This window comes from Phocoena phocoena, chromosome 6 (assembly GCF_963924675.1).
Source record: "Phocoena phocoena chromosome 6, mPhoPho1.1, whole genome shotgun sequence".
NCBI classification, from domain to species: domain Eukaryota; kingdom Metazoa; phylum Chordata; class Mammalia; order Artiodactyla; family Phocoenidae; genus Phocoena; species Phocoena phocoena.
In genome coordinates, this window is record NC_089224.1 from 799,120 (window position 1) to 820,141 (window position 21,022).

At 42.0% G+C, this 21,022-nt stretch overlaps 1 non-coding gene across 1 annotated transcript; it reads left to right on the forward strand.

Annotated features, from left to right (window-relative positions):
* The first annotated feature begins 6,251 nt into the window (after window positions 1-6,251).
* LOC136125249 (U1 spliceosomal RNA) lies at window positions 6,252-6,415 on the forward strand. The gene has a single exon (XR_010656016.1). It is a non-coding gene; the product is annotated as a U1 spliceosomal RNA (small nuclear RNA).
* The last annotated feature ends 14,607 nt before the right edge of the window (window positions 6,416-21,022 follow it).

Genomic DNA, 21,022 nt, shown 5'->3' on the forward strand with positions numbered 1-21,022 from the left:
AGCGGTCGATCAGTGTTGCACTTTACCAGTGATCACTCTACTTTTTTCAAGTGACTGCGAGGTTAGGAAAGGTGGTTCAGTTGCCATGAGGCATTGCCAATATGTCAAGAAACAGCCAAACGGAGCCACGTTTGTAAAAGCTGTTACTGTTCAACCATGCTTTAGACCTAAAGTAAAACATTAACAGGCATTTAGAACTGGGGGTAAAGACACTCAGTTGAGAGATTATCAAGTCAAGCAACGTCTGCTCAAAGTGGTCGTTTGCTAGAACAATGCTTGGGTCTGTCACTGTGGAAAATGTCAAAGTGGTAATCTTTTAAAATTCAGATATTTTCAGAAGACATTTTTCATTGTTATTGCAGATTAGGCTTAACCTTGTGGGAAAACAGTGAGCGCGGGGTCAGAACTGTCTTCGGTTTGGTCTTTGACAAGAGCTGTTGCACAGAGATCTCACCTAAAATTTCAGTCTCGATTTTTGTCATCTAAAAATGGAAATTACACGTACTACTTCACATTTGCGTACTTATTTATGAACTTCGGCCTCGGTACATCCATGCCAGATTAAATCTCGGAGACAGTCTCGGAGACAGTTTTGGGTGAACTAGAAAATCATAGCTTTACTGCTTCGCCAGGCAGAGGGGGCCACAGCAGGCTAATGACGTCAAGACTGTGTGACCCACCCTGGAGGGGGTAGTGATGTTCAAGGAGCAGGGCGTGGTCAGCTGGTGGACACTCTTCTGATCGGCCGGTGGTGAGGTCATGGGGAGTTGGCATCATCCACCTTCTGGTTCCAGGTGGTCTGGGGTCTACTTGCTTGTGGGCAGCATGCAGTTAACTTCTCCCACCTGGTAGGGGCTTCAGTATCTGCAAAACAGCTTGAAGGCCATGGCTCAGAATATTATCTACAGCCCTCAAGGAGGAACCCAAAGTCCTTGACTCTGTTCAATGGTTAAACTATTATTATTTTGTCTTGTTTGACTGTTTTCCTTTCTTTCTGCATTTTCTCACTTCTCTGATTAAATGTATTCTTTGACTAAAGTTTTTCTACAGACAAAAGGCAGGCGGAGAACATGGGTAGGGGTCTATTCTGGGAAGGCCTCGTAGGGTCCTGCTCGGTTATGTGAGCTGTAGAGCCCACTGGGATTTACAAATCATCCATCCTAACAAGTTTTCTCTGTTCCCTCAGTGTCACTGTCCTCCATAAACAGCTTAAATTCCCAAAGTGTCTCCTGTGGCCTCCACTCCCTGCCTCAGGTTCTCTCTCTCATGCACACCAGCCAAAGCTGTGTTTAGAATGTAATCTCCCCCAGCCTACGCCCACACTTATGCAGCCAAATACAATTAGAGCAAAACACACAAATGTGCTGACGATCTCTAAATGCAGGACCTCAAACCTTGAATCAATCTTCATTGCTGTCCTATAATTGTACTGCAAGCCGCCAGCCCTCTCGCTTTCTCCTTTTACGGAAAACTATTTCATCTCTCTTCTTAAACCTCTGAAACCTCCAACTCCATCCTCACTCTGAGGGACTTGGCACCCAATTCACTGAGAAAACACAGATTCCCCCAACCTCGTGCTACCGCACCTGCACACCAACCAGACCCCAGGCCCCAGGACCTGCGTCCTATTCCACGACTGTCTGTTAAAACCCCTTTCCTCTTCCCTTCCCGAAAGAGTCCTTGTCACTGTTTCCAATTACTCTTTTTTTTTTTTTTTTTTTGCGGTACAAGGGCCTCTCACTGTTGCGGCCTCTCCCGCTGCGGATCACAGGCTCCAGACGCGCAGGCTCAGCGGCCATGGCTCACGGGCCCAGCCGCTCCACGGCATGTGCGATCTTCCCGGACCGGGGCTCAAACCCGCGTCCCCTGCATCGGCAGGCAGACTCTCAACCATTGCGCCACCAGGGAAGCCCTCCAATTATTCTTTTCCCTCTTTTCTCCGAATCGACTCCAGCAGGTTCCGCCACTGAACTGACTCTTGTCCATCCTCACCTTCCTTGAATCTTCATGTACATGCCTGTGTTTGACTATTTCCTCCATTTAAAATATTTTTTTTTCACTTTGATTCCAGGAAATCTCTCTTCCAGTTGTGCCCGCTACAAGATCCCTCCTTCTCTGGTTCTTGCGCTTGTTTTTTTTCTACTTTTTTTCCAAGTAATCACTCGCATGTCTAATTGATATCTCAGCCCAACACATTAAAAAATAAACTATCTTTCTACCCCACCTCTGTACCTCCTGCAGATTTTTCTGTTTACAGCCAAATCTAATCTTAGTTGCTCTGGTCAGAAGTGTAAGAGTTTTCCTGGATTACCCTCTTTTACTCAGACCCCATAACCAATCCAGTTGGGTTTTCTTTCAAAACACATCACTGCCTCCCCTGATTCACCTGTATCCAAGCCATCACCCTCTTCCTCTTAGGTTACTACAGAAGCTTTTAATCACCTGTGGTTAAGTCGCACCTTGTCACTTAGCTGCTCAAATTCCGGCCGGCTTCCTGTTCAGTCCTAGAGGGCGGCACATCTCTTACAGGGCCCTGCATTATTTGGGTCTGCGGAAGCCTCTGCATAAACTGATAAGTAAGGCTTTATGGGATTTGCTTCCCCGCGTCCCCAGACTTTACTCTCACTGCAGATTCTTTGGACTCGTTGAACCCCATTGCCTGCAATGCTGCGCCGGTGGAGATCTGTCCTTTCTCTCCTCCTTAATATCTCACTGAGGTGTTGCACCCCCTTTTTCTGACACCAAACTCAAAATCACAAGGCTCCCCACGCTCCTGAACTTCCTGGCCCCCCCGCTTCTGATCTCCCCCCCCGCCCCCCTTCATTTCCTTATTTAGCTTATTTCCTGCATTTCCATATTTAGATTAGGAACTTAGGAACTACGCTATGTATGACTAGAAATGTTTAACTCAGGTGAAAGTTAGAAAGCATTATGTGGTCAAAAGCATAGGAAGAAATACAATTTACAGTTCATTTAATTAAGAAACAGCATTTTAAAAATCATAATGATATACCTGTGGACGTTAAATACATGTACCAATTTTAGCTAAGATGACTGCTATTGTTAGCGAGTCCAAGCTCGCTCTGCTTGCCGCACGACAGGCCAATGAATTGGAGACGAGATGTTGAGGCGCGAATATGACTTTATTGGGAAAGCCGGCAGACTGAGAAGATGGCAGACTAAAGTCTCAAAATAACCTTCTCGGGGTTTGGATGCCAGTTTCTTTTATAGCACAGAGAGGGGGAGCTGGGGAAGTAAAGTAAAAAGGCCAAACATTTTGCAAATACCACCTGGAATGGCCAGCCTCTGGGAGGATGTGTGTTAATTTCTCCTTTCTTGCAGCCATCCGCAGGTGGGCAGGGTCAGGTTGCTTCCCTGAACAAAGGCACTTTGGGTTAACATTCAGGCAGAAGGGCAGGGTCCCCTGAGGCAGGCCATTATGTAGAGACAGTATCCTTTTAGTGAACAAAAGCAGCGGGAAAGCAAAGGTTAAAGTAAAAGAAGCAGATCCAACAGGTAGTCAGATTTGGTTCTTCCCTTGTAACACTGTTTCCAATTCCAGTGGTTTTCTTTCAGAAAATATTTCAGTCTTTTGACTTAGAGCTTGCATACAAAGATTTTTAGTGCTTACATATAATAGCAGAGAGCTTGCTTTTATTTCATCAATAACATAATAAACAAAATCATTAATGGCTAATACTCTGATATTAGCACAATCAGTAATACAATTCTATCTTTAATTATGAAAATTCTAACTGCAGTCAAATAATTGAATTTATAATACAGTTTTTTATAACTAATTGATGATTTTTTCCTTGAATTTTTGGGAACAGGTAGTGAATTTATTTTATTTTGAGAACAAGTTAATCTAGAAATACCATGCATTTTGAATATAAATATAATGACATGATGGCTCTAGAAATGTGATGTAAATTTTAAAACCTATAACAATTTAAGGTGCTACTTGAAAGCAATTTTTATAATTTAGGAAAAAAATGTGAATTTTATGTTTCATTTAAAATAAAGTAAGATGGAAGTAGAATTCTTTTTATTAACAACTTTATTTTGATATAACTCACATACCATAAAATTCACCCGTTAAAAGTGTCATGCCATGGTTTTTGATGTGTTCACAGAATCGTGTATCTAGTCTCACAAACAATTTTAGAACATTTGTATTGTCCCCAAAAGAAACTGCATCCATTTGCTGTCACCTCTGGGTCTCCTATCCTCCCCAGCCCTTGGCAACCACTAATCTACTTTTTATATCTGTAGATTTGCCTTCTCTGGGCATTTCATGTGAATGAAATTATACAGTGTGAGGTCCTTTGTGCCTAGCTTCTTTTTTAAAAAAAATCATTTTACTGGGGTAAGATGGACTTATAAAAAGCTGTACATATTTTTTTTTTAACATGGAGAAGTCATTTATTTTTTGAGATAACTTATCACGGAAGAGTTTACATTATTTTTAGTAGAGAAGATTAAGTGGTAAGCCCTCTTAGAATTTTTACTTAGCTAAGAGACATTTTTTTAACTTCTTTATTGGAGTATAATTGCTTTACAATGGTGTTTTAGTTTCTGCTGTATAACAAAGTGAATCAGCTGTATGTATACATATATCTCCATATCCCCTCCCTCTTGTATTTCCCTCCCACCATCACTATCCCTCCCCTCTAGGTGGTCACAAAGCACCAAGCTGATCTCCCTGTGCTATGCGGCTGTTGCCCACTAGCTATCTGTTTTACATTTGGTAGTGTATATATGTCCATGCCACCCTCTTACTTCATCCCAGCTCACCCTTCCCCCTCCCCGCATCCTCAAGTCCATTCTCTACGTCTGCATCTTTATTCCTGTCCTGCCCCTAGGTTCTTCAGAACCATTTCTTTTTTGTTTTTAGATTCCATGTATATGTGTTAGCATACGGGATTTGTTTTTCTCTTTCTGACTTACTTCACTCTGTAGGACCGATTCTAAGTCCATCCACCTCACTACAAATAACTCAATTTCATTTCCTTTTATGGCTGACTAATATTCCATTGTATATATGTGCCACATCTTCTTTATCCATTCATGTGTCGATGGACACTTAGGTTGCTTCCACATCCTGGCTATTGTAAATAGTGCTGCAGTAAATAGTGCTGCAGTGAACACTGTGGTACATGACTCTTTTTGAATTATGGTTTTCTCAGGGTATATGCCCGGTAGTGGGATTGCTGGGTCATATGGTGGTTCTATTTTTAGTTTTTTAAGGAACCTCCATACTGTTCTCCATAGTGGCTGTATCAATTCACATTCCCACCAACAGTGTAGGAGGGTTCCCTTTTCTCCACACCCTCTCCAGCATTTATTGTTTGTAGATTTTTTGATGATGGCCATTCTGACTGGTGTGAGATGATATCTCATGGTAGTTTCGATTTGCATTTCTCTAATGATTAGTGATGTTGAGCGTCCTTTCATGTGTTTGTTGGCAGTCCATATATCTTCTTTGGAGAAATCTCTATTTAGGTCTTCTGCCCATTTTTGGATTGGGTTGTTTGTTTTTTTGATATTGAGCTGCATGAGCTGCTTGTATAGTTTGGAGATTAATCCTTTGTCAGTTAGTTCGTTTGCAAATATTTTCTCCCATTCTGAGGGTTGTCTTTTCATCTTGCTTATGGTTTCCTTTGCTGTGCAAAAGAAAAGCTGTACATATTTAATGCATACAACTCATTGAGTTTGGGGATTAGTGTATAGACATTAAATGATCATTAATACCAAGGTCACGAAACCATCATCAATATCAAGGCCATAAACATACTATCGCCCCCCAAAGCTTCATTCTGCCTCCTATAATACTATTGTTATTATTGTTGTCGTTACTGCTTGATGTGACGAGAACATGTGACACAAGATCTGCCCTATTCTCTTAGCATATTTTAAATATGTGCTACCATAGTTTTAGGTGTAGGCACTATGCTGTATAGCAGATCTCCGGAACTTATTTATCTTGCATAATGAAACTCTGAACCCTTTAACCATCACCTTCTCATTCCAATAAGTGTGCAAGGACATTTTTGGAAAGATTTAGAAAATAAGCTGATAATTGATAGAAATTTTTGGCTCTCTAGGCAAAATAACTCCTCTACAGGAAAAAAAAAAGAGCAAAACTTTGTGCTCTAATTGGGAGCCCCTAGACAAGAATATGTGTAAATATTGTGAACAGGAAGGCCATTAAAGGAACCAATGACCCATAATGGTTAAGAAACGCAAGGATACTTACCTGGCAGGGGAGATACCATGATCATGAAGGTGGTTTTCCCAGGTTGAGGCTTATCCATTGCACTCTGGATGGGCTGACCCCTGTGATTTCCCCAAATGTAGGAAACTCAACTGCATAATTTGTCATAGTAGGGGACTGCGTTCGCGCTTTCCCCTGTTAAAAAAAGAACAAGAAAAAAGAAACACAAGGAAAACTGTTTAAAATCTGTTCAGTAGTGCTGCTTACAGGGAAACCTTGTATCCTGAAATTCTGTGCTCTTCATCTATACTCTCAAGGGAAATAGCCTATAATTATTTATGAACAATACAGCTTTCCATTTTTCCTTTTTTAAAAATTTGAAATATAGTTGACACACAATATTACATTAGTTTCAAGTATACAACATAGTGATTCAATGTTATATACATTACAAATTGATCACCGTGTCATTCTGGTTCCTATCTGTCACCATACAAAGGTGTTACAATATTATTGACTACATTCCCTGTGTTCTATGTTACAACCCTGTGACTTAGTTATTTTATAACTGGAAGTTTGTACCTCATAATCCCCTTCACCTATTTCACCCATCTTCCCACCGCATTCCCTCTGGTGACCACCAGTTTGTTCTCTGTATCTATGAGTCTGTTTTGGTTTTGTTATGTTTGTTCATTTGTTGTGTTTTTCAGATTCCACATATAAGTAAAATCGTACAGTATTTGTCTTTCTCTGTCCAACTTATTTCCCTTAGCATAATACCCTCTAGGTCCATCCACGTTGTCATAAATGGCAGGATTTCATTCTTTCTTATGGCTGAGTAATATTCCATAGCATATACATACTACATCTTCTTTATCCATTCATCTGTTGATGGTGATGTAACACTTTTCATCCAATAATTCTCTAACACCCATAAAGGGAAATCATGTGACTGTATATCTGTAATTAAGGAATTGTTCATGCTCAGAACGGAATTTATGGACACTCCAAAACCAGAATCTGACTTACTATTTTTGCTCTGGTTGCTTTTAAATTAAACATATAACAGAAAAATATGTGTTCACTAAAATAAGTAGTCTAGACACGCCTACTGAACCTAATTTCTTACTAAAAGTTAAGTTGAACTGACCTATGACACTTTTTAGGACATGCCAAATTGTCTAAATAAAATGGTAAATCTATACACCAGTAACAGGTTTGATTTTAGAACAATTTGCTTCTTTGAAATAATATAGAAACAAAAAAGCTTCTCAGACTCTTCAGGTACTATTTAAACATGAACAAGTACATGAATTACTTGATTCCTTGATGTCTCCTAAGATAATTTCTGTCGTAAAGGTAGATTCTCACAATAAACCAGATACTGTAAGAGCTAGTATCTTATACTGTAAACAATATAGACTTACTTTAGAAATTCCGTATAAATATATAGGAATACTTTAGAAAGTACTTTAGCAGGTTTTCATCTGAACCAGCCTACTCCAACTAAAGTGTATGCAGAAGGCCTTCTTACCAAATCAAAAAGTCACACATCTATGGAGATTTGTAGATACACAACGTCTACACTACAGAATTCGGAAATAATGCCCCAGAGAATGACTGTGTTGTAAGAACTATGATCCCTCAAGCATCTGTTCTCATGCCCAAGTCCGTTTATTTAATTCATTGCTTGTTCTATTCCAGATCACAGATATAGCCGTTTCAATATTCTTAGCTCCTAACCCCATGGGAAAGAACTTTATAAAATAGAGTCTGCTGTTTACGTACAGCACATTTTGCCTTTAGTCTAGACGTTCTGTTCATTTCTAAAGTTCATTTCTAAAGTTACTGACAGTGAGCTTTTTCATACATTTTAGATTACGTGTATTCTACCCTGTGACACTCCCACTTCCTTGATTGCTTGATTTGAATAGGTTTCAGTTGACTCGTGGAACCGTAAAAATCTGTGGTTTAGACAGGTCCATCGCTAAGGTATCTGAACTTATGGCGTGATCTGTTTGCCATCTCTTAGTTTGCCTTTTCCAGAACGTCATACAAATGGGGTCATACAGTGTGTAGGCTCTTGAGCTTGGATTCTTGTACTCGTGAAGGCAGAATCAAAACGGAATAGGTGATTATAAGAGAGCTCTTCAGAATGGAGCTGGAAGGTCATTTAGAAAGTGTGACTTACCACATCTCAGCCTGAATGGAATCTGACCTTCTGACTCGATGAAGTCATCCGGAGCATCTGCCAGAAGCTCATGACAGCTACAGTATTGCCATTTATAGAGTGTCTTCCACGTAGTGCAGGAAGAGAAGGGCGTGAACTCTGACCCGTGAGGGAGGCGCGGCCTGCACTTCCCGCACGGACCACAGGGTGGCGCCGAGCCCGCCTCGCTGACCCACAGCGCATGCGCATTCCCCGCGGACTCGGCTCGGCGCCGCTGAGAGGAGTTGTGTCTCCTCAGTCGACGGCAGTGCTGCGGTTGGGACGCTGGGCTCGGCGTCTCTGCTGACAGGAGCTCGGTCTCCTCAGGACTCGCTGGGGTTTCGGCTTCACGACAACACGGGGCCGTGTCCACGCTGACGGCAGCTGGGTTTCCTGAGGTCGCAGGCGACGCCGGGAGGAAAAGGTGAGGAAAATTGGGGAAAAGTGGGGAGAAGCTTCCCGGGGGCGACTGACGGCTGGCGGCGGGGGTCCGTCTTCGTGCTACCCAGAAGGGCTTGGTGTGCAAAGCTGGGTTTTCGGTCAGGCTGGTGTGCGGTGGGGCCGCGTGGGTTATGGGGGGTGGTCTTCCCAGCACCGTTTACCGTGGGGCTGCCGTTGCCCTCGGTGTGTCCTTGGCCCCCTTGTCGTACATGAACGGACCCCGCCCGTGTGGGTTGGATCCTGGGCTCTGTGTCCCGTCCCTCTGGTCTGTGCGTCTGTTCTGAGCCAGTTCCGCACTGTTTCGGTGACTGTAGCTTCGCCATGTAGTGTGAAGTCAGGGAGGGAGGTGCCTCCAGCCTGTTGTCCTTCCTCAGGGTCGCCTTGGCCCTTTGGGGTCCTTTGTGGCTCCACACAGACATCAGGAGGATTTGCTCCGTTTCTGTGACAGACACCATCGGAGGTTAGGCGAGGCCTGCATTCACGGCGCAGCCTGCTTTGGGCAGAACGGCCATTTTAGCAGTATTCTTCCGCCCCACGAGCACGGGGTGTCTTTCCACTGATTTGTGTCTTCCGCAATTTCTTCATCAAGGTCTTAAGAGTTTTCAGTGTGCAGGTCTCTCACGTCATTGGTTAAATCTGTTCCTTGGTATTTTGGTCTTTGGGATGCAGTTGTAAACTGGATTCTTTCTCTTTCTGATGGTTTGTGATTCGTGTTTAGAAACACAATTGATTTTTGTGTATTGATTTTGTAACTCTACTGAATTCGTTGATTCGTTCTAATAGTTTTTTTGTGGAATGATGCAGTAAATTGGAACTTGGAAATCCCACTGCTTTTTTCACAGCCAGGTCGTCCACAGCACGCAAGACACAATGGCTTCTAATCAAATCTTCCCACAGTGCTTATAAATTACACGTGGACTCCTAGGAGGGCAATTAGGTCCACGACTGGATCTGGGTAGGGCGTGGCCTCTGTTAGGAAGTGTGATGTTTTCTCCGGTTTTCTGGTGCGGTTTTGATAAGTTATTTACTTTCCAGTAATTTCAAACATACAGAAAACTCCAATAGCAGAACAAAGTCCTGTGTATCTGCACCCTCAGATTCCCCAGCCGTCCTTGCTTCACTGCATTAGCCACTCCACACGAAGTACTTCAGTGTGTTTTACCCACACCAGGGCACTCTTCCAGGCAACTCGCAGGTAACCACCAAATGAGGAAATTATTATCATGGTTTCCACATTAGAATCCAATCCACAGGCCCACTTCAACTTCCACCAGCTGCCCCAAGTCAACGGAAATGTCTTTTCCCATACTGATCCAGTTTTCTTTTCTGGGAACCATTCCTGATACTTTCTCTCATTTTCACAACTTTGATGGACTTAAAGCGCACAAGGTGAGTATGTGACCTGGTTGGCTTTTTCTATATGGCTTTTTTATTTTTATTTTTTAACAAAGGGTGTTTTCAGTGTTCATCCGTATTGGTAACGTGTGTTGGTACTTCACGGATTTTTTGTTGTTGTGATTAAATATACATTACATAACATATTCCATTTAAATGGTTTTTAAGTATACGGTTTGCCTGGGTACCTCGTATAAGTGGAATCATATGTTTGACCTTTCGTGACAGGGTTATTTCACTTGTCAGAATGACTTCAGGGTTCACGTACATCGTAGTGTGTGTCAGAATTTCCTTAGTTTTTAAGGCTAAATAATATTCCATCCTGTGTACGATACAGTTAGTTTATCCGTTCATCAGGGGACACTTGGGTCACTTCACCTTTTGCTGTTGTGTTAATGCTATTATGAATATGGGTGTACAAATATCTCTTTCAGTCTCTGCTTTCAATCTGTTGAGTATATACTCTGATGTGGAATTAATGGATCATACCTTAATTCTGTGTTGAAGTTTTTGAGGAACGGCTATACTGTTTTCCACAGAGGCTGCACCATTATACTTTATAAATTTTATGGTGGAATAATATGGCAGTTTATGGATCTACCCCATTTTCTTTAGGTTTCTGTATGAGCACCTGTTTTCAACTCTGGCCTATGTATATCTAGAAGTGGAGTTTTTGAACGATATGGTATTTGTATATTTATATTGTAAACATAAGTGGCACCATTTTACCTTTACACAAGTAATATTTAAGGGTTTTAAATTCTCTACATTGTTGCCAAGATTTGTTATTTTTAGCTCTCTTGATTATAACTGTTTTAGAATGTGTGAAGGAGTTATTGCATTGTGGTTTTACTTTGCATTTCAATCATGACTAATGATGTTTGACATCTTTTCATCTGCTCGTTGACCATTTGTATGTCTTGTGTGGAGAACTATTCAGGTCCTTTGTCCATCTTTAAAATTGGGTTGTCTTTTTGTTGATGAGTTGTAACAGTTCTCGATGTAATTTGGTTAAAGACTCATCAGTACGTAATGTGTAAATATTTTCTTCCGTTCTGTGGGCTGTCTTTCCACTTTCTGGATTGCATCTTTTGTTGCAAAAAGTTTGTAATTTTAAAGAAATCCAATTTACCTGTTTTTTCTTTTGTTGCTTGTGCTTTGGTGTCAGATCTAAGACACCATTGCTAAATCCAAGGTTATGAAGATTAATTCCCATGTTTTATTGAAGAGATTATACAGTAGTCCCTTGATGTCTGTGGGGGATTGGTTCCAGAACACCCAGGAACAACAAAATCCACGGATGCTGAAGTCTCGTATAAAAGGGTATAGCACCATTGTAAAGCAATTATACTCCAATAAAGATATTAAAAAAAAAAAAAAATATAGTATTTGCATATAACCTGGGCACATCTTCCTGTACACTTTAAATTATCTCTAGATTACTTATTATAACTAATACAATGTAAATGCTACATAAATGTTGTAAATACAGTGTAAATGCTATGTAAATAGTTGCTGGCACATGGCAAATTCAAATTTTGCCTTTTGAAACTTACCGTAATTTTTTTTCTAATATTTTCTGTCTGGAGTTGGTGGAATCCACAGATGTAGAACCCGTGAATATAGGGGATTGACTGTAATTTACTACATTTAAGCCTGTTATCTGTTTTTTGTTTTTTTGCCGTACGCGGGCCTCTCACTGTTGTGGCCTCTCCCGACGCGGAGCACAGGCTCCGGATGCGCAGGCTCAGCGGCCATGGCTCACGGGCCCAGCCGCTCCGTGGCATGTGGGATCTTCCCGGACCGGGGCACGAACCCGTGTCCCCTGCATTGGCAGGCAGACTCTCAACCACTGCGCCACCAGGGAAGCCCCTGTTACCTGTTTTGAATTAATTTTTCTATGTGGTATGAGGCAAGGGTCCAGTTTCATTCTTCTGCATGTGGATAGCCAATTGCTTAGGACCACTTGTTGAAAACACTGTTTTCCCCCAATTTAATTTTGTTGACTGTTACCTAAAATCAGTTCATTCTAGATAGGTGAGTTTATTTCTGGGATCTGTATTCAGTTCCATTCATCTCTATGTATATCTTTATGCCAGTGTCACCATGTTCTAGTTGCTGTTGCTTTATATTAACATTTGATATTGGGAAGTGTGAGCCTCCAACTTTGATTTTCTTTCTAAAAATTGTTTTAGCTCCTTAGGTTCTCTTGAAATTCCATATTTTGGGGTGTCATATTCTGCTCCCCTTCACATGGGTGTACGCAATTAGCTTATGCATTCATCTTCTGAAGGCATCCTGATTCCTGTGAGGTTTAGACATTATGAGTAGAAGTTCTGTGCATAATAGCATCCTTGTTTTTGTTTGGATACTGTTTTTCAAAGCAGTTATGTGAATACTGGAGGCGTGATAGATGGATCTCAAGGTGTGAGACCCGTTTGGCTTGGAAAGTACTGCCAGACTGGATCTCAGGAGGCCGTCTGTCCGTCCCATCATGTTGATCATGTTTTTGTCCACTTATTGATTATCTGTTTATCTTCTCTGGCCAGGTGTCTGTTCAGATCTTTACCCATTTGTAATGAAAGTGTTTGCTTTATAGTTGTAATAATGTGCGTACAAATTCTTTATCAGATATATGTTTTGCAAATATTTTTTCTCCCAGGTTATTGCTTCTCTTGGTTTTCTGAATAAAGTAGTTCACTGAATAGAAATTTTTAATTTTATGAAGTACGTTATTATTTTTCCTTTTATTTGTGGGCTTTTCCTGTTGTATGTTAGAAGTCAAAGCTCATGATCTTCCTGACCAAACCCATGGCTGTGTAGGTTTTCTTCTGTAATATTTATAGTTTTCTGTTTTTAAACCTGTCTGTGGACAATTTTGAATGACATTTGGTGGTGTAAGTTGTAAAGTTTGTGTCTACATTCATTTCATTGTATATGGTTTCTTATTGCTCTGTAACTCTTTATTGAGATGTCATGGGATATTTGCCTCCTTCATTTTGAAGTTTCAAAATTTAGTGGCTGCAGCAGGATGGCCAGCGCAGGACTTGGCTCCACTGAACTGGAGAGGGTGAGGCCTGCATTTGCTAGGTTGCCAGCAGAAGGCGACAAGCCTACCCCTCTTACTAGTGCAGCCCCTGCCTGTTCTTTCATCAGACTTGGCTCCCTGCACAGCTGACTGGAGCCTGGTCTCTTCCGGACCAGCCAGGGGTTTGGCTTCAGGACAGTGCGGGCCTGCATCCACATTGAGACGAGCTCGGTTTCCTCAGGCCCGGCTGGGAGGTGCCGCTGTGGGGAGAAGAGGTGAGGAAACATGAGGGAGAAGCTTCATGTGTGTGGCTGACTGCTGGGGGCTGGGGTGGGGCTGGTTAGTCTTCAGAGGACCCGGTGGAGGAAGGGCTTGGCGTGGAAAATTGTGGGTTTCAGTGAGTATTGTGTGTGGTGCAGACGTTGTCCAATGTCCCTCTTGGGCTTGTGATGTTCCATTTTCCAGGCAGTTTATTGAGGGGAGTGTCCTTTCCCTGATGTATGTCCTTGGCAGCTTTGGCATCAGTTAACTGGCCACGTGTGTGGGCTTATTTCTGGGCTCTGTTCTGTCCCTCTGGTCCGTGGGCCTCTTTCTGTGCTATTTCTACACTGTTTGCTTAATGTATCTTTGTAATATGGTTTGAAGTCAGGCAGTGAGTTTCCTCCAGCTGCTGCTCTCCTCTCTCAGGATCCCCTTGGCTGTTCAGGGTCCTTTGTGGACCACAGAAATGTTAGAATTCTTTGTTCAGTTTCTGTGAACAATGCTGCTGGAATTTTGGTAGGAGTTGCATTGAATGTGTACTGTTTTGGGTAGAATGGACATTTTAACACTGCTAATTTTTTCCATCCGTGAGCACAGGCTATTTTTCCATTATTTGTGTCTTCAATTTCTTCATCAATGTTTTCACGTTTTCAGTGTGCAGGGCTTTCATGTCTTGGGCTAAATTCATTCCTAGGTATTTGGTTTTTCTGATGTTATTGTAAATGGGATTGTTTTCTCAATTTCTCTTTCAGGTGGTTCCTTATTAGTGTATGGAGACACAAGTGATCTTAGTGTATTGATTTTGTATCCTGCAGCTTTACTGAATTCATTTAATAATTCTAACAGTTTTTTTGTGGTTTGATGTGGAAAACTAGAATTAGAAACCCCATTGTTTCTATCACAGGCAGGTCATGCACAACACCCAGGACATAGTGGCTACTATTACAATCTTCCCACAGTTCCCCTTAAAACATGTGAAATCCTACAAGGGCGGTTAGCATCATCACTTTTGATTAGCAGGATCTGGGTAGGGTGGCCCCTGTAACAAAGTTTGATGTCTTTTCTACTTTTCTGTCCTGTTATTGACACAGTTGTTTCGAAAAGGAATTTATTTTCCAATAATTTCAAATGTATGGAAAACTTTAAATAGCAGTACAGAGTACACACATTTGGCACTTCACACAAAATACTCCCGTGTGTTTTACCCCGAACAGCGACACTCTCCCGGGGAACCAGCACATAACCCCCAAATGAGGATCATTACAGTTTCCACATACTAATCCAATCCACAGGCCCACTTCAACTTTCACCATCTGCCCTGACACTATGAAAATGTCTTTTTCCATTCTGATCCAGTTTTCGTCTTCAGGAAGCATTACTGAGATTTTTCCTCGTCTTCAAAACATTGATGCGTTTAAAGTGCACAAGATGAGTTTATGATCTGGGTGGCCTTTCCTGCATGGTTTCTTTCACTTAATATGTTGTCAGTGTTCATCCTTATTGTAACACGTATCAGCACTTCATAATTTTCATTGTGATCAAAATATAATACATAGCATAGCCCTTACCATTTTAAGTATATAGTTCAGGGGCATTAACTACATTTCCGTTTCTACATTTCTACCTTCGATCTCCAGAACTTTTTCATGTTCCCCAAGTGAAACTGTATCCATTATACAATAAATCCTCTCAGCTCTTCACAACCACATCCTTTCTGTCTCTGAATTTGACTTCTCTGGATATCTTATGGAAATGGAATCAGATAATTTGTCCTACTCTGACTTACTTCGCTTAGCATAGTGGCTTCAAGGTTCATCCACGTTATAGCTTGTGTCAGAATTTCCTTAGTTTCCAAGGATGAATAATACTCTTGTGTATTATATACCACATTTTACTGATCCATTGATCTGTCAGTGGACACTTGGGTTGCTTCCACATTTTGTTACTGTTAATGATGCTGCTATCAATAGGAGTGTACAAATATTTGTTTCAGTCCCTGCTTTCAAATATTTTGAGTAAATACCCTGAAGTGGAATCGATGGATCACATGTCAACTCTATGCTTAACTCTTTGAGGAGCTGCCATATTGTTTTCCACAGTGGCTGCACCATTTTACTTTGTTCGTTTATATGGCAGAATAATATCTTACTTTATGGATATACCCCATTTTGTTTGTCTACTCACCTGTTGATGGGACATTTCAATTATTTCTACCTTTTGGCTATTGTGAACAATGCTGCAATGAATATTCATGTACGAGTTTTTGTTTGAACACATGTTTTCAAGTCTTTCGTGTCTATAACTAGGAATGAAGTTGTTCAACCACATTGTATTGTACATTTAATTTTTTGAGGAAATGTCAAAAGTATTGTACACATAGGATGCACCTATTTATGTTCCCATAAGCCCTGTTTAAAAGCTCCCTTTTCTCTGTATTTTTGCCAGTATCTCGTTTTTTAGTTGTTTTTTAAAAAATTATAACCATTCTTGTATGTTTGAAGGGCTATCATATCATGGTATTAATTTTCATTTCCATCCTGACTGCTGATGTTTGACATCTTTTCATGTGCTTGTTGACCATTTTCTTTTGTTGTTGTTGTTTTATTTTTGTTTTTTTGCGGTACGCGGGCCTCTCACTGTTGTGGCCTCTCCCGTTGCGGAGCACAGGCTCTGGACGCGCAGCCTCAGCGGCCATGGCTCACGGGCCCAGCCGCTCCGCGGCACGTGGGATCTTCCCGGACCGGGGCACGAACCCGTGTCCCCTGCATCAGCAGGCGGGTTCTCAACCACTGTGCCACCAGGGAAGCCCTTTTTTGTTGTTTTGAATTTTATTTTATTTATTTTTTATTGTTGACCGTTTTTTTTGTCTTGTTTGGAGAATGGTCTGTGCAAGTCCTTTGTCCATTTTGAAAATTGGGTTCTTTGTCTTGTTTGGATAAACTGTAAAATTTCTTATACCTTCTGAGGAACAGACTCTTATCAGATATATAATGTGCAAATATTTTCTTCCATTCTGAGGGCTTTCTTTAACTTTCTAGATAGCATCTTTTAATGTACAAATGTTTTTTAAATTTGAGGAAATCCAATTTATTTCTTTTTTCTCTCATTTCTTTTACTTTGGTGTCAGATTTAAGAAACCATTGCTAAATGCAAGGTTATGAAGATTTATTCCCTAGGTTTATTCAGAATTTATACAGTCATCCCTTGGTATACAATTAACTACGTTTTAGATCTGTGGTCAGAGTTGGTTTAGGGTCACAGTTTACGGTTATGGTCAGGGTTGGAGGGTCAGGGTAGAGGGTTATGGTTAAAGGGTCAGGATCAGGGACTAGAGGTAAGGTGCCAGGGTTGAGGGTCCCGTTTCTCAGATTAGGGTTGTTAGGTTTAGGGTTAGAGGTTAGGGTTATAAGTTATCATGTTAGGCTTAGAGTTAGTTTAAGGGTAACGTTCCCTCATCCTCCTTCTCCCTCTCCATCTCTCTGAGGCTCCCAGATGGACAGGATTCTCCCAGGGTCACATGTGAGTCAGGGTGTTTGCTGGGCCACTTTTTTTGTCCACCAGTCCTGGGTTCTGAGAGAAGAATGAAATGTCTGTACTGTCTTAGACTGTTTCAAATCCAACTCAACCTCAGGCAAGGGTGTGGAGGTGGTCAGAAATCACGAAGGGTTTCTCTCTGCCCTCCCTCCCACCTGGGAAGGATGGTGCTGTCCCACTCTGCCTGGGCAGCCCCAGGTTCCAGCAGAGCCCAGACAGGAGGGCACTCAGAAGACATATGTGGACTTATACAGGACTGGGTGCAGCAACTGGCCAGCCCTCAGGGGCTACCTTCTTGAGGGCTGGTGGGACCCTCCTGGGACTGGAGGAATCATTTGTCCCATCTGAGTGGGTATCAGTAGACAATCAAGTCTCAGACAGCACAGACCTTGACTTTTTTTTTTTAACATCTTTATTGGAGTATAATTGCTTTACAATGGTGTGTTAGTTTCTGCTTTACAACAAAGTGAATCAGTTATACGTATACATATGTCCCCATGTCTCTTCCCTCTTGCATCTCCCTCCCTCCCACCCTCCCTATCCCACCCTCTGGGTGGTCACAAAGGACCGAGCTGATTTCCCTGGGCTATGCGGCTGCTTCCCACTAGCTATCTATTTTACGTTTGGTAGTGTATATTTGTCCGTGCCACTCTCTCACTTCGTCCCAGCTCACCCTTCCCCTTCCCTGTATCCTCAAGTCCATTCTCTAGTAGGTCTGCGTCTTTATTCCCGTCTTGCCCCTAGGTTATGACCATTTTTTTTTTTAGATTCCAAATATATGTGTTAGCATACGGTATTTGTTTTTCTCTTTCTGACTTACTTCACTCTGTGTGACAAATTCTAGGTCCATCCACCTCACTACAAATAACTCAATTTCGTTTTGTTTTATGGCTGAGTAATATTCCATTGTATATATGTGCCACATCTTCTTTATCCAGTCATCTGTTGATGGACACTTAGGTTGCTTCCATGTCCTGGCTATTGTAAGTAGAGCTGCAGTGAACATTGTGCAGACCTTGACCTCTGACCATTTGTCAGGCATCTCTGTTCCTCTAGCCCAGGCCAGCCTGGACCCTGTTAAGCCCCCATGACCAATTACTGAGCTGACCTTGCTGCTGGGCAGTTGAACAGCTACCTGGGCAGCACAGACAGCCCCCTGGGATGTTTCAGTTCTCTACATCCATGTGGTTGAGGAAAGGGCCTCCTGCTACAGCCTCTTAACCTGCCAAGTGAGGTAATAATAACCCACCAAACGTTGCATATGACCACAAAACCAGACAGCATACCGTGGCCCTGCAATCCTTTGGCCTCACAGTTGTAACCAAAGTTTTGACATTCATACTTATTAAGAGTCAATGATATGGAAGCAACTGGGCCTCCCAGTAGGCGGTTTCACACCAAGGCTGCATGGTCTTGGAGAGAGAGCCACGTGCATCTGTGGGGCTTTTGGAGGAAGCCTGCCAACTATGGATTCCATGGTATGGAATAATCCTTGAGCTTCCTGATAATTAATTGAGCAAGAATTTCCTTACCAACCTAGCATCTGGTTCTGCTCTTAGTGAAGGAGAGAGAAGAGACTGGAAAATGAGCACATTTGTTCATCAAGGATGGGTGATTCATGTGGCCAGGGGGCAGGTGTGACTCCTGGGCTCCCACTTCCCAGAGACACAAATGAGGTCTGTGTGTTTTCTGAGGGCACACAGGCTCTTCTGGGTGGTTTCTGATATTCCAGGACCCAGTGCCCAAGGCAGGAGCCTGGTGTTTACCACCGTCACCACCCATCTTGCTTTTCAGCAAGTGGAAGAGCTGCTTGGTGTCCCAGGAGGACAGCAAGAACACTGGATGGGTGGCTGCAGCTGCTGACCCTACGTGAATCCCTTCCTGCCTTGGGCTTCAGATTCTGTGCTGTGCCGCGGGCTCTCAGTGACGTGGAATCTCATGCTTTCACCGAGCCAGCATCTGTCCTTATGTCCAAGTGCAGCACCTCAGCTCCCCTTTGGGAACTACCTCTCACTTGCTTCCAGTCCAAACAGTTTCAGAAGGCTGACCCCACGTTCCACCCACCTCAAAGATGGGTGTATGATCCACATCTAGCTAGTCCCATTTTCTGTCCTCGGCTTGCTGTGATGCGTTCAAGGATGGGAATGTGACCCAAGCTAAGCCAAAGGCATCCCAAGCCATGGGTTTTCATGGAGCCCTAGGGAGGGAGAAACCCTTCCAGGTATTGATAGAATGGACGTTGGGTGGGTGTCAGTATGGAGTTGCTGCAAGCCCCGGGCGTAGTGACAGAGACTGTGCCTGTGAATTGGGGCCATCCCTAGGCACTCAGTAGGATGGAGGGTTGAAGAGGGACCAGGTCAGATCGGAAGAGTGTGAGTCCCTGGATCTGTTAGGTCCAAACCCATCCTTAAACTTGCCTCTTGCCAGTATTATTTCCACCATTTAAAATATTAATTTATTTTATTGAGTAAGTGTGTCTAGTTCCTTGTAATCAAAAAAGTCCTGACACATCAGGACCAATGATTCCTGAGACTCCCTCTGGTACAGTGTCCTCACTGGGTGGGCATGTGGGGGAGATGAAGACAGCGGGTGGGGTCAGATCTAAGGGGAGCTGCCAAATGACTCTGTGTCTGTTCTTCTGTGTCCCGGGAGAGGGAAAGCCCAGAACAGCATGAGGACAATTAGCAGGGAGAAGGGGACCTGGGATGTTAATTGGTCTGCTTGTATTTCCCTTAGTTTAGAGTTCATTGTGTTTGTATGTTTTTTACTTGAATCAAGTCACACAGAACATCTTCCAGAAACTCATGACAACCTATTTACTTAATGGAACCTTACCATAAAATAATTCATGACGGTCTATCTACTTATTTTACCTCTACCCTAAAACAACTTGTGATTCTTTAAGTACACGTATTTTATTTTACAGGCTTAGCAATATACATGTCCTTGTCTTAGCATGGGTTAATGGTTTATTTCTTTCTATTGCTATATTGTATGAGAGGAAAAATAATTTTCCCTCTATTCTTCTTTGTTCTTGGTTGAGAGTCCCCCCTGTAATAAAAGGCAAATTAACAGGAGAAAAAATCAGAAATTTAATAACTTGTACATCTCTGGTATATATGGTAGATACCCAGGAAAACTGAATAACCCCCTGAAGTGGCCCAAGCCATCACCTTAAATGTTATCCTCAGCTAAAAACAGAAGGAAAATGTCAGGGGAGGAAAGTAGCCCAGTAATGGGGGGTATCAGGCAAAGCACAGTAAACATGGTTATGGCTGGTGTGCAGATTTAGGTCAGGCCTTTTTCACTGACAAGATTTTCTTGAGATTTATTTAGCCTTCAATTACTGGTACAGAGAGGGAGACACCCTTACAAGTGGAGATTTCCCTAGTAAATGTAAATTTCCCTCATAAAAAGGCAACTTTTTTTTTAATACCACTTTGCTTTTTATTGACAGAGCTTTTTAAGTCATTTGTGACAGTTTGGAAAATTGTATATCTCTTTGTACATACCTAAAAAATGAAAACATAAAAAAATTTGGTTAAATTTTCTTAAAGCTTCTCCACATTCAGAGTCTGACTCCTGTGGATCCTGTTTGGATACAATGAAAAGGCAACTTCTAAAAAAAAAAAAAAAAAAAAGAAAAGGCAACTTCTTATGGGTTTACAGGTATTCTCTGGTGTTTGCAAGTTTTAAAAATTAATTGGCCCCAAATAATCCTTACGTCAAACATATTTTAGGGTCCATATTCTGCTCCCCTCACATGTGGGTGCCTCAGTTTACTTATGTATTCATCTACAGGACATCCTAATATCTTTACGCTTTTAGCCATTACGAATAGAGCTGATGTACATCATTTTATGCTAGTTTTTGTCTGAGCACAGTTTTTCAGAGCAGTTGGCTAAATACTGAGGATTTGGATCCTATGGGTAGACTT